Below are 8,855 nucleotides of genomic sequence, written 5' to 3' on the forward strand. Positions count from 1 at the left end.
GCGGGCGGAAGAGCGAATCGCGCCCCATCCATCAACAGGCTCGCAGCCTCCCTAATAAAAACATTTTACTCCTAAATGATCTCGAACTAATTAACTCAAAGTGTTAATTAAAGTTTGCGCAGACAGCATTGTCATCAGGGAGGGCGGTGGATCCATCTTCCTGAGAGAGAGACAGGGTTTGGGGGGGGCATCTGGAGAAGGGAGAGCTCCCCATCCCCCTCCCACACTGATCGGCGTCCACTGTCCGTCCCCACCTGTCCCGGCGGCCTCCCCTGGCTTCTTGCTATACATCTCTGCCTCTGTGCCTGAGTTCGGCGGGCGCCGTAGCTCTCATTACCTGCCTGGGTCTCTTCCATCTCTGGCACCCTGTCTGTCTCAGTCTTTGAGTTTTTGTGTCTTTCTGTCCCTGTCTCTTCCTCTGTTGCCAGAACACTCCCCCACGTTGATCCTACTTCCCATTCACGTGTAACCTTTATCTACACGTCTGTGTGTGCCCTGGGGTTATGTGTGTGGACATGCGTGTGTCAGAATTTGCCTGTGGACATGCATATAGGTCCGAGGATACACGTATGGACGTGTCAGAGTTCGTGTGTGCACGTGTGTGTTTGAGTCCAGAGGCCTGTGTGTGGACACGTGAATGGTAATGTTTGTGCATGCACAGCTATGCATGAACCCAGGGCTGTGTGTGCATCTGGGCGTATGTGCTTAGTGCCAACAAGCAGGCTGTGGGACTCCAGCAGGGAGGCCCTGAGACAGGGCGGACCTCCATAGGTCCCTTAGGACAGGGCCTGGGTCTCCTTCCTGTTTCCCTCCAACGCAGGCAGGAAGGAGCAGATCTGGCCAGTATGCTAGGTAAGGGAGCGCCCAGGTGTGAACTCGACTGTGAACTCATGCCCACATGCAAGTGCAGCCCCTCCCTCTGCCTCTGGACAGGCCCATCCCCCCTCCCCCTCTTCCATAGCCAGCAGCCAGCGGGGCAAGGGAGCTGGGGCCAGGACAGGCCACTAGGCCATGGGCATCCGTGGGGTGGCTGGCTGGGCGGCCCCAGTGTGAGCTCATACATCAGGGCTGACAGGCTCCGAAAGCCCCGGAATTAAAACCTAAATCGAATATTGATCACCCGCTCCGGCCGTGGCGCCCACTACGGGCTCCCCCCAGCTCCCCCGCGCTTGCTCCCTGCTCCCCTGCTTTCAAGCGGCACCACTGTCCTGTCTTTCTCTCTGTCTTTTTTGCCTCCTCTCTCCCCTGCTTCTCCTCACCCCAGCCCTAGTTCTTCTGGTGACTTGTCTCTGTCCCCAGCAGGTGCCCTCATGCCCCGAGACAGAGAAGGAAATACCGGAGACTGAGAGAGAGAGTGAGAGAGAGAGAGATAGAGAGACATAGTGGATGCACAGAGACACATGCATGCACAAAACAGACCCGGATGTGAAACAGTTAAACACAGACCCCAAGTCAGACCCAGAGCAAGTAGCACATAGTCACAAATCCAAGCAGACAGACAGACACAAGCCCACAGGCATTCACAGATAAGCACAGAGGAAGTGACACACAGTCACACCCTTAAAGTCACATAAACACTCACACCCAAATACCACGCATAGGGTGCACATAGAGAAAGTTACACTTGGACACAGGCAGACAGACAGCCATAGGCCCCCGTGTAGTTACAGCCCCACACCTAGGGGCACACAGGCACAGGGGTGTGACTCACAGATGGAGAGACAGACAAGTTATGGCAACAGAGCAGAAGAGAGAGCAAGGACAGCCGACAGCCGTCCATACACAGCCAAGTGACACACAGCTCCAAGTGGCAGAGAACACACACACACAGGGGTTCCTTGTCCCCCTATTTCCATCACCCTCCCTCCGAGTCCCCCACCCCAGATGCCACCCCATTCCTGGATCTAGAACCTTCACAGACAAGGCTCTCAGACCCCATTCCCCCTGCCCCGAACCAGCACTGAGCAGCCCCCTCCAGGCCCCAGGGTGCTGGGCTGGTCCAGGAAGGGAGTAGAAGGTAGTCTCCAGAGACAGAAGGGCTTCCCACCAGAGAGGGACAGGGCCAGGGCCAAGGTCATGCTGCTCCGGGCTGGTCCAGGGATTTAAGGTCCCAGTCTCAGACCACCTGTGGGGTGGAGGCTGGACAGGGGAAAGAACTTTGCTGGGCCGTGAGGGCTGGGGCCCCACACAGTGGGCAGGGGCACTGCCCCAGCCCCCACCCCCACCCCAAGGCTTCCCGGCTGGGGTGGGCGGCTGCGGTGGAGGCCGGTGGTGGCGGCTGCCGGGGAGAAGATGAATCTTTCATGAGTGATTTGCGGCCGCCTCTTCTCGTCCCGTGTTGTTTAATGTTTCAATTTGGGCGAAAGCAAAACATTCAATCAGGCGGATTAAGTGCGTAATGCGTCTCATCGCTCAATCTGTCGCCTCCGCCGGGCAGCCCGCCGGGTGGGGGGGGGATTAGGAGGGGGTGGTGGGTAAAGACCCTGGCCAGGGGAGCCCCATCCCCAGCTTCACTCCTAAGCTGTGCCTTGGGCGGCCCCTCAGCCCGGAACCTCCACCAGGCCACAGTCTCCCCCAATCCTGGGTTCAGCTTCACCCCCACCTACCACTTTCTGCTCCATCTTTCTACCACTTTCTGCTCCACTTGGCTTTTGGGGGCCCTGGCTCCTCTGTACCCCTCTGTCCACCTGCCTTGCTCTGTCTGACCGTCTCTCTGGTGTGTGTCTGCCTGTCTTTCTAGGTGTGTCAGCCTGCTTCTTTCTGTGTGTCCCTCTGTCTCCCCATGAGTGTCTGCCCATCTCTGTCTCTGCCCCTTTGTGCCTATATCTCCTTATCTCTGTCTACCTGCCTTCTCTCTGCCTGCTCCCCGTGCTTCCTCTTCCTTACATCTCCTTTCTCTAGATTTATCTGCCATCCCCTGGCACACTGTCCTTCTGTCCACATGGCTCCTGTCTGCCTCTCAAACTAGCTGTAGCCGAGTCTTCACACCAATCCAACACCAGTCTGTTCCCACTCTGTCCCCTTCCCCTGATTCTGCAGTCTCCATGCCCGGTCTTCCCTCTCTCTCTCTCAGACAGCATCTCAAACATCTGTCTGCCCGACCCTTGCCCCTCTGTCTGCGTACTTCTCTGTCCAGTGTTCATCTCTGTCCCTGTCTGTGTTCACCTGTCTCTCTGTCCATATCTCTCTGTCTCTGCTCCCCTGTGGGTCTGTCCCTCTGCCTTCCCTTGACCTTGTCAGCTCCCTGTCCCAGGCCAGTCCCATCTCCACGTCCACTAGGGGGCAGCAGGCACAGACTTTTCCGGTGGGGAGGCCAACAGGCTGGCTGCGGAGCCTCCCAGCCCGCCCAATCGCCTCCGTGCAGACCATCCAGTTCAGGAGGGTCCCTGCCAACCAGCCCCTCCTCCCTCAGACTCAGAAGTTGGGGTCCCCAGTCATCTTCTCTCTCAGAATCCAGGGCATCCTATCTTCCAGCCCTCTTTCCTCTCTTCAGGCAGCCTGTGAGCTGCTGGGGGCAGGGGGGGCTGGGGGGATGGAGATTTCAGTTGGGGGACTGGCAGGCACTAACCAGAAGTGTGGTCACCACTGCCTGCTGCTGAGACCCATGGGGCTGCAAGGCCAGAGACACAGCGTGTGCAGGGACAGGGACACACGCAGGATTCCAGGAAACACACAAGTAATCAGATACAGTCATAGCCTGCGAGGGCACACACGCCCAGACGGCAGCGAACACACACACACCCCTACCCGCAGCACAACCCCAGTCAGACTCCAGGAGCCTGGATCAGAGCCCTCGCGGCCAAGGGAGCTCATGGACATGCACACTCAATGCATACTCACACTCTGCCTCAAGCAGCCCCCGCAGTTTGGGACGGTGACACACACACACACACACACACACTTCCCCCATTCGGTGACTTCGGAGGACAGCACAAGCAGGACAGACCCCCATCTCTATATGCGCCCTCAGCCCTGGGACCTCTCTCGCCTCTGCCCCAGCCCTGCTCATCCGGTCCCCTGTCCCTCCAGTTGCCGCCCCGCTCACTCAGCGGCGCTCCCCCCAGCTCCCTAACTTCCCCTTCGCCAGCTCTCCCTTTCTGTGTCTGTCCCCTCCCTGGTTCCCCTGCCTCTTTTGCCATCTTTCCCTTTCTCTGAATTTGTCTTTGTCCACATCTTTGCGCCTCTGTGGCAAGTCTCTAGCATCTGGGCTCGTCTGGGAGACACTCTGTCTCTCTGTCGTCCTGTCTACCCCCCCAGTCTCTCTCCGAATGTCTCTGTCAGTCTCTGTCGCCCCCACTAACTCTCGGCTTTACAGCCTCTCAGTTTGTCTCTGTGTCTCTGCACACGTCTCTGCCCCGGCTCCCCGGGGCCGCGCTGTCTGTCCTCTCCCTAGGTCTCTGTCTCTCTCTGTCCATCCGTCTCTCTCCTCCCGGCCCCTCCCGCCCTCCCCCCTCTCCCTCTGTCTCACTCTTCGCCTCTCTCTTTTCTCTCTCAAGTGTTTTCAATTTTATTCTGAGTGGAATTAACTACCCCTGATGTCAAATTGCCGCCGAAATCGATAATAATATCTTTACAAAAGAGGATATTCTTCTCTCGGAGAACGGCCTCTGAAAAATGGAAAATTTAGTCGAAATTGATTCATTACTTGACACTTTATAGAACGGCTGCGTATTGATCGCACCTGTCATGTCCCATCTCCCCTAATCGAAGCTGAAGGCCGGCTCCGATGCCTGCTATTTTTCATAATTCCACCACAGCCGACAGCTCCACAAACACCGCCGCTCGCCCGGCCTCCGCCTCCCTGCGCTGGCCGCCACCGCGCGCGCCCTCGGCCTGGCCCTGGCCTCGTGGGCTGGGCCTTCCGGCCCTGCACAGCCGGCCGGCCGCCAGTTCCCCGCTGTCCTCCGTCTATCCGCACCCCCACCCCCACCCCGGCCACTCTCTTCTGCTGTCTGGCCGTCTGTCCGTCTGCCCTCCCTGACCAACCCCAAGCCCGACGTCTGCCAGTCCTTCTCCTGGGACCCCTCCCCCATCTGTCCTACCGTCTTCACACCCCACTCTTGTCCGTCTGTCTGACCCCCCCACCCCCCAGGGCCACAACCTGATTGGCTGCCTCCTTTGGCTCTCCTGTCGGCCTCTGTGCTGGTCTGTCTGTCCTGCCCCTTCCCCTGCTGGCATCCTTCTACCACCTTCCAGGGGGTGGGGGTGTGGGAGGAGTGGGGGAGGGGCAGGGATGCTGTCTGCTCCCCACCTCCCAGCAGATTTGCCTCCCCTTGGCTCTGGATTCTCTCCCACTCCCCAGCACCTGCAGTAAGGCCTGGCCCAGTTTCAGCCCCCCTCCCCTGCCCTCCTCCCTGCACCCCTCTCTACACCCTTTCCCGTCCTCCCCTCCCTGGGTCTCCCCAGGTCTCTGAGTGACAGGCTCTGCCCTCACTGGGGAACCAGAGAGGAGGAATCGGACACTGGCCCTGCCCTCAGGGAGGCTCCAACTGGAGGAGGAGGAAGTGCGGAGACTGTGCAGAGGAAGTGTGGAGAGCAGGGTGGGACGGTGTTGGTCCAGGCTGGAGACCAGAGTCTAGTACGTGGGGGTGGGGGGCGTACTCTGCAGGTGGTCTAGCCAGCCTGGGGGTTAGGAAAACAGGTCCCACCCCACCCCCACCCCAGGGACCAGGCTGCGGAGGCTCGGGTCTCACTTCCATTCACTAGCTGTGTAAGGGTGGGCAAGTGACTTCTGTGCCTCGGTTTTCTCATCAGTAAAATGGAGACAATGCGAAACAGTGCCTACCTCGTAGGGCTGTTGTTGACAGACTTAAATGAGTTCATCTCCGTGGAGGGTTTGGGCCGGTACCCAGCCCCAAGCAAACACCAGTAAAGGCTTCATTGTCATGGCTGTTAGAACAGCGCGCAAACCCTGTTCTGTGCACCCCACTCCTGAGTTCCTGGGGCTCCGGGAGAGCCACGCGGGTTAGGGGGGCGGCTTCTTGAGGGGTGTGGTCAGCTTATACCCATCCTGGCTTCATCCTCTGTCATCCTAGTGCTATTTGCTGCACCAGGACGCCTCTTGAAGGGTGTTAGAAGCAATCTAAAGGGAGGCTTTTGCCCCAAAAGAGGGGTCCTCTCACTCCTTGGGGAGGTTAAAAAGAGTCTAATGGCTGTTACGGACCCTAGAGGGGTTCTCTGCTTCCTGGGTAATAAATTCAGTCCACTGGGTGTTACGGGCTGGTTGAGGGTGCCCCCTCTCTCTCTTTTCCAGGGGGCATTAAACACCCTGCGAGGGCTCTATCTCAGCGGGGTGTTCACTGCAGTCGTCTGCTAGCGCAGCCTCCCTGGGGATGTAACTACAGCTTAACGGTCCCCCTCCTGTGAGAGGCTTCCTTCAGCCAGGTAGGTGTTGGCAATACTGCTAACGAGCGCAGAAGCAGCCTTGGTGGCCGCCCCCCTCCCTGGGAATGCTCGACTGTAAACTCTCATTTCTATAGAGTTCCTACGTGCTTACAGGACATGCCAGACTCTGACATCCTCCTCACCAAGCCTCCCAACCGCCTGGGGCTCAGAGAGGGAACATGGATGGTCCAAAGATGCACAGCCCCAAAAGTCTTAGAGAAATCAGGAAGGTGTCTGGGGGGGGGTAGGGAGGCGGAGTCTGAGCAGTCAGATAGGGGGTGTTCACGTGACTATGGGCATGGTGGTTCAGCCGAGAGACCCTGACCACCAAGGGCATCAGTTTCCCTCTAGTGTCCTCCATAACTCTGATGGGGCAATGGAAGCCCCTCACATGTGTTACCTATAGTCTGATATCCTGGGCTGCCCTCTTCGCTCCTAGAGGAGGGGCTTAGAGAGGAAGGGTGTGAAAGCCCTCGGGGCTGATGCTCTTTGCTGACGTCCCAAGGATTTCTTTTCCAGGAGGGTGTTCTGCAATGTGATAAATGGTGGCTTCCCAGAGGGTAGACTCTTACTGGAGGGTGTAGCGTACAGTCCATTGGGTCCTTTCTGCCCAGGCGTGCCTTCTCTCCTCCCAGGTGTTCTGTCCTGCACTTACTGGTCATTAAGTACATTCCAGCTGGTGTTCGTGATGTCCTGCTGGTGTTCTAGCTTTCTTGGAACACCTGGAGGCCGTTGTCTAGCTCCTGAATGGTATCTCGTGCAGATGAGGAGGCCTAGCTCCCAGCAGGTGCCGGGCAGGTGTTCTCCGCAGTCTGGTGGGTGTCACAGACACCCAGGAGGTACAGTCTAGCTGGTGAGCTATCTTCAAGGGTGCTGTATACAGCTGGGGGCGGTTCTAGACCTCCAGAGGATGGTGGCTCTCCTCAGGGGTCTCAAGTATGGCCTCATGAAGGGGAGAGACACTCAGGGCAGGGGTTTCCTGCTGGCTCCCCGGAAGGGTGTTGTTCCGAGTAAAAACAAGTGAGGGGATTCTCATTTTCTCGCAGAATTTTGTATTTTCAATGTGACTATTTCAAAGTAGTGATGCTCATGGCAAGTGCTTTGTTGGTGCTTGACCCAGTGCGGAGCGCTCTCCACGGGCCCTGCTGTTTACCTCCAGAGGAGGCAGCCGTCATTATTGCCCCGTTTTGCAGCTGCGCAAACCGAGGCTCCTGCTTACTAACTCACGTGCACTTAGTAACTCATCCAAGTGCATACTGAGCAGGGGCTGGAGCAGCTGAGCCTGTGTGAAGTTCTCGGGGATCCCCTCCATCCTTCGGTCTCCCCCCACCTTGCTGAGGTCTGTGGGGGCTGGTGCGATCTTGCAGAGCTGCGCCGGACGTGGCATATTCATTTGTGGACCATCGTTTTGCCCCAGACGCTTTCCCTCTTGAGGTAGGTGACTCCAAGGGCTGCTGTGCCCCTGAGACAGGGCCTGACCTGACAATGGGAGAGAAAAGTGGGGAGCAGAAGTGAGGAGGGGGGAGAGAGAGGAGAGGTGATGGGAAGGCACAAGGGAGGGAGGAGGAGAGTGGACAGTGAGGGCGAAGGTCAGTCTAGGCCAGGGAGTCAGGAGGACGCTGAACTCTGGGGCTGCGGGCTGCTCTCAAAGCCCTGAGGCCGGGTGACTAGTCTCTGGTTATCTCACTGGGAGCAGATCCAGGCCCTTCCCTGTGGCTGTAGGTGTGGGTGAGTTCCCGCCACTGCGTGGGCCGGTGAAGGGGAGTGTTGGTGTGTCTGTCCACACCCCCCGGAGCTTGTGTGTCGCTGAAGGCTTGTGTGTTGGGAGGTGGAGTGTAGCTGTATGTCACCGTGGTTCTCTGTGTGTGTGTACGTCTGTGTGTGCAGGTCGTGTGTCTGCTGGTCGTGTGCATGCCGCTCTGCGTGTCCCAGTGCCCGCTAGGCTATGTATCCTGCGTGTGTGTTGGCACGGTCTGTGTCACTGTATGCGTGCGTCCCGACGTCCGTGGGCCTGGGTGTCCGGGTCCGGTTTCGCGTGTCCAGCAGGGGTCCCGGCCACGTAATTGCTACCTCCACTTCCCGCCTGCCGATGGGTTTGTCCGCGTGTCCTCCTCGGGAGGGGAGGAGAGGGGAGAGGGGGGAGTCTCTCCACCTCTCCACCCACCCCGCCCCCACTCCACTCCCTCAGTCCCGGGATCGAACCTTATTTAGAGTCGCGATTCGACATCTGTTTTCAAATTTGATCAGCTCTGAACTTTATTTTCCGAGTTTGAGGAAAATTATATTCCATCGATCGCGCTCCCGCCCCCTCCCCCGCAGCGCCCGCCGCCGCCGCCTCCATATATCTGCGCGCCGAGCCGGCCGGGCGGCCGCGAGGGCGGAGGCGCGCGGCGCGCCGCGGAGGAGCAGAGGGAGGAGGAGGAAGCGCAGGAGGCTCCGCAAGTCGGCGGCCCGCGCCCCCGCCGCCCCGC

General features: G+C 58.6%; 1 protein-coding gene across 1 annotated transcript in view; it reads left to right on the forward strand.

Annotated features, from left to right (window-relative positions):
* Positions 1–7,513: 7,513 nt before the first annotated feature.
* The window catches only part of ERFL (ETS repressor factor like), an 18,368-nt gene continuing 17,026 nt past the window's right edge, over positions 7,514–8,855 (forward strand). The window contains exon 1 of the mRNA XM_011230696.3: positions 7,514–7,818. The gene's annotated coding sequence lies outside the window, so the exon portion shown is untranslated. The remainder of the gene's footprint in view (positions 7,819–8,855) is intronic.

The sequence above is a fragment of the Ailuropoda melanoleuca genome, chromosome 12 (genome assembly GCF_002007445.2).
Source record: "Ailuropoda melanoleuca isolate Jingjing chromosome 12, ASM200744v2, whole genome shotgun sequence".
Lineage (NCBI taxonomy): Eukaryota > Metazoa > Chordata > Mammalia > Carnivora > Ursidae > Ailuropoda > Ailuropoda melanoleuca.